This window comes from Cebus imitator, unplaced genomic scaffold (assembly GCF_001604975.1).
Source record: "Cebus imitator isolate Cc_AM_T3 unplaced genomic scaffold, Cebus_imitator-1.0 Scaffold129, whole genome shotgun sequence".
In the NCBI taxonomy this organism is placed as follows: Eukaryota; Metazoa; Chordata; class Mammalia; order Primates; family Cebidae; genus Cebus; species Cebus imitator.
In genome coordinates this window covers 1747583-1752371 of record NW_016107444.1, presented here as the reverse complement: position 1 = coordinate 1752371, position 4789 = coordinate 1747583, and the positions used below count along the sequence as shown (strand labels likewise).

The window sequence follows — 4789 nt, the reverse complement described above, 5'->3', positions numbered from 1 at the left end:
TAGACTCACTCCGTCACTAGGCTGGAGTGCAGTGGCACCATCTTGGCTTACTGCAACCTTCGACTCCCTGGTTCAAGCAATTCTCCTGCCTCAGCCTCCCAAGTAGCTGGGATTACAGGTACACACTACCATCTCCAGCAAATTTTTGTAGTTTTAGTAGAGACGGGGTTTCACCATGTTGGCCAGTATGGTCTTGCCCTCTTGACCTTGTGATCCACCCGCATCAGCCTCCCAAAGTGCTGGGATTACAGGAGGGAGCCACTGTGCCTGGCCTAAATCTCATTAATTTTTAAAAATTAACTGGGCACAGTGGCATGTGCTTCTAGTCCAAAGGGAGGCTGAGATGGCAAGATCTCTTGAGCCTGGAAGTTTGAAGCTGCAATGAGCAAGGATTCCACCAGTACACTCCAGCCTGGGCAACAGAGCAAGAAACCCCCATCCATCTCTGAAAAGAAAATAAATAAATGGATGGCTACCTCCATGTACTGATAGCATGTGCATATCACTGCATTTTTCTGTTTATATATAAATTTACTCCACAAACCTGGCTACTCCTTGAGGTCTGAGCTGTCATCTGCCTGAACCCCTCACTCCTAGAGTATCTGTCCCATACAAACATACATACATACAGTGTACACACACACACACACACACACACACACACACACACGGCTAACAGGGGAGAGATCTTGACAGGTGGAGTTTGACCAGCTGGAAGGACATTTGAGGAAGTCACTGCCTCTGTCACCATCTTCCTTTACTTCTTGGAAAACCTGGAAATAATCCTATTGGAGAATATAAAAGCACTTTACTATATTCAGCAAAAAAATCCCAGTGGACCTGATAGAATCATACTGAGATTGCTCCTTTATTACAGATAAGGAAACAGACCTTGGAAAAGTAACAGACCTGCAGCCCTGAGTATGAACGATCTGAAGGGGAAGAGTTAATTAAAAGTAGCCTCATCCAGGGAAGGTTCAGATCAGTGTCTCACTTTAACAGAGTTCTGGGGCAACAGAATAACATGGCGGAGTTTCCCAGACCCAAGGCAATTTTATCCTCACTTCTCACCACTTCCGAGAAGCATCCCTGCACCTGCATAAGAAAGCCCGAGCATCTGGAAAAAGGACGTAGGTGAGCAAACTGAAAGATGGCAGTTAAAACTTACAGATCACCTAGTATGCGCTGTGCGCCTTCAAAGCTTTATCTCAGTTCTTGCTACAGCTCTAATGTAGGAACTTATTTTATCGCTGAGGAAACAGGTTCAGAGAAACTGATAAGTTAGCCAAGATCATACAGAGAAAAACAGGAGCTCAAATCCGAAACCAACTCTCGTCCCCTCCAGTGCCTTGCGCTCTCCGCTCAACCCCACGGGCTGACATCTCAGCAGTAAAGGATCGAGGCTATCTCCTCCAGGAGAAAGATGAGCTAGCAGCAGGAGAAACTCACCTTGGCACAAGCACAGAGCGTGAACAGGATAGTGTGGCTTGGGTTCAGTTCTACACCCTGCCAGAGAGCCAACAGGCCTCAGCTTAAGTCTGGCAGTGATGAGGCAGCTCCACCCGGAGGGAGGGGCAGGGGGCGGGCATCAAGGATCGCGCGCAGAGTGTACCTCCTTCCCCGCCTCCAGAGGAAGGACCTGAAGCGGATGGAAGCCAGAGCGGCGAGGTAGTGCCGTCTTCACCTCTGGATCCTCGAGATCGAACTGGCCAGAACAGGGTCACTCACTCCGCCGCGTGGGTCTGGAGAACTTCTGAGCGTAATGAGGCAGAGGACGCAGGCCTCGCGGGCGGTCCAGGGGGCGAGGCCAGCCGCGCCTCCTGCTGGCCCACATTGCACCGCGCGCCTGGGCGCAATTGCTAGAGCTTTTCCGGGGGAAGTAGAGTCGCAGATGCCACGTTGCAGGTTCTGGCGTCCGACCTCCGGATTCACAATGCCATCCCTGGCTCCATACTCTCCCTAAAGTCATGTTGGCTGGATTCCCAAAGTTCACCTCTGTTGGCCCCGTTACATTTAGTTTAAGCAAACTGAGGCCCAGAGAGCAGCTGCAACCCAAAGGTTGGCCAGAATAGAGAAGAGTCGGGTCTACAGATCCAGACTCTGGAAAGTGCCTGGGTCCCCCTTCTGTCTGGACCATGGACCCGTGCAGCACGTTATGTGCCAGGCCCTGTGCTTGACACTTAATATCATCTTATCGAATCTTAACAATAACCCTGGAAAAGAAATATTATTTTATTCCGTACAAGCCTTTTAAAATGGTAGTATAGCATACATACAGAAAATACACAAATCTTTTTTTTTTTTCTGTTCTACATCCAGGAAGAAAGAAAATGTACAAATCTTAAATGTATACAGTTCTATTATTATTTTTTGCAATGTAACTGCCATCCAGATGAAGATATAGATATTACCAGCACGCCATAAACCTGTGAGCAAAGTATTCGTGATCTGTTTTACAGATTGGACAGTCTCAGCAAGGTTAAAGCTATTTATAATTTTCCCAAACTCACACAGGTATTAATTAAATGACAGATCTGAGATTTGAAATCGCCTGTGCTGTTTGAATGGAGAGATCTTGCATTTATGTGTTTTCCTTGGCAGGGATGGGCAAGATGCAGGGTTACCTCAGTTTGGCTCTGCTTTTCCCCACACCTTTGCTCCCCCAGTGCCACTCTTCCCATTTCCCCATTGCCATTATCCCCTACTGTCTCCCCAAAATAAGTGATGTCCTGGTGGACCAAATGTCTAATGTATTATGCCATTCTCATAAAAACACTCAGACTTGCCAGGCGCAGTTGCTCACGCCTGTATTCCCAGCACTTTGGGAGGCCAAGGTGAGTGGATCACCTTAGGTCAGGAGTTTGAGACCAGCCTGAACAATATGGAGAAACCCCATCTGTACTAAAAATACAAAATTAGTCAGGCATGGTGATGCATGCCTGTAATCCCAGTTACTTGGGAGGCTGAGGCAGGAGAATTGCTTGAACCTGGGAGGCGGAGGTTGCCGTGAGCTGAGATTGCACCATTGAATTCCGGCCTGGGCAACAAGCATGAAACTCTGTCTCAAAAAAAAAAAAAAAAAAAAAAAAAAAAAAAAAAAAACCACTCAGATTCTGGGTGGTCGTGGTGGCTCAGCCTGTAATCCCAGCACTTTGGTGATCCTACGCAGGAGGACTGCTTGAGTCCAGGAGTTGTTGTCCAGCCTGGGCAACATAGCAAAATCCTGTCTCTGCCAAAAAAAAAAGCAAGGCATGGTGGTGTGTGCCTATGGTTCCAACTACTCAGGAGGCTGAGGTGGGAGGATCACTTGAGCCTGAGTGTCCCCAGTGAGCTGTCCACGATAGTGCCACTGCACTCCAGCCTGGGTGACAGAATCAGACCTTGTCTCAAGGAAAAAAAAAAAAGAGACAAACATTTCAAATTAAAAAAAAAGAAAAACTTGTATGTATAGGGAAAAAGACTAGATGGAAACATACCAAGCTAATTACCAGTTTCATGTGATTAATGGGAGTGTAGGTTATTTTGCTTTCCCTTCAGTATTTATTTATTTTTATTATTTTTTTCTTTTTGTTCAGCAACTGCTTCTGCACCCTTCAGTATTTATTAAGTTTTGAAACAGCTAGTATATGGGGTTCTAAGTTTAGTACCTCTCCAGATTCACTTGGACTCACCTGCTGTAGGCCTTAGCCACTTACTCAGTGGAGAGCCCCAGTCATCATTGTTGTCCCATCTCCTGATGCAGTAGTCTGTCCCAACCTCACCAAATGTGTGGACCGGACTTCTGTACTTTCTCTATTGCACCTGCTATAACAGGAGCTGCAGCAACTATGGCACTTGTATCTGACTTAACCAGTCCCACAAAGAAACTTGCCACTTCTACCACTTCCAGAGTAAGCTGAAGCACTTACTGTGAGAATTGGGATCAGTCTTCCCAGGCTGCCTGGAGGAGCTAGATAACAAAAGCTGTAAGTGTCAGGGAGTTAATATCTCATTGGGTATAAGGAAAGTAACCAATGAGAAAGATGGAAAGAGCCAACAGATAGTTGGCCTTTGTTGCCCCTAAAACATGGTCCCTAGACACCATACATATAATGGTTTCATATAGCCTCTCAGTTCTATGTAACTGAGTGCTTAACTGTCTTCTTATGAGGCTATAGCTAGATCTGTGACACACCACCTGTTATTTTCTTTCCCTTCCTCCCTGGTTCATTTCTGTTTTCCTCTCATTCTTGTTCTGAGATTACACCTCCCATTAAGTCCTTAGCATGTAAACTTTGCCTTCAGCTCTGGTTTTCTAGGGAAACAAGCTAAAACTATATTGATTTTATAAGAAGTGGAAAGAGAGAGAAGAAAAGAATGATTTAAAATAACCAGATCAGGGCCAGGCACAGTGTCTCATGCCTGTAATCCCATCCCTTTGGTAGGTTAAGGAGAGTGGATCACTTGAGATCAGGAGTTTGAGACCAGTCTGGCCAACATGGTGAAACCCCATATCTACTAAAAACACAAAAATGGCCGCGCACAGTGGCTCACCCCTGTAATCCCAGCATTTTGGGAGGCCGAGGCGGGCGGATCACAAGGTCAAGAGTTCAAGACCATCCTGGCCAACATGGTGAAACCCAGTTGCTACTAAAAATACAAAAATTAGCTGGGCGTGGTGGCATGCACCTGTAGCCCCAGCTACTCAGAAGGCTGAGGCAGGAGAATCGCTTGAACCTGGGAGGCAGAGGTTGCAGTGAGCTGAGATTGCGCCACTGCACTCCAGCCTGGCAACAGAGCAAGACTCTGT

The 4789-nt window shown here is 46.6% G+C and overlaps 1 protein-coding gene across 2 annotated transcripts in view; it reads right to left on the bottom strand.

Annotated features, from left to right (window-relative positions):
- Positions 1-1839, bottom strand: part of AKR1A1 (aldo-keto reductase family 1 member A1) — a 20576-nt gene extending 18737 nt beyond the window's left edge. The window contains exons 1-2 of one of the 2 annotated variants that reach the window (XM_017540835.2): positions 1729-1839; positions 1450-1639 (exon numbers count right to left, since the gene is read on the bottom strand). The gene's annotated coding sequence lies outside the window, so the exon portion shown is untranslated. Of the gene's footprint in view, positions 1-1449 lie in introns of both variants that reach the window. The other variant, XM_017540836.2, reaches the window with a different exon arrangement.
- Positions 1840-4789: the final 2950 nt, after the last annotated feature.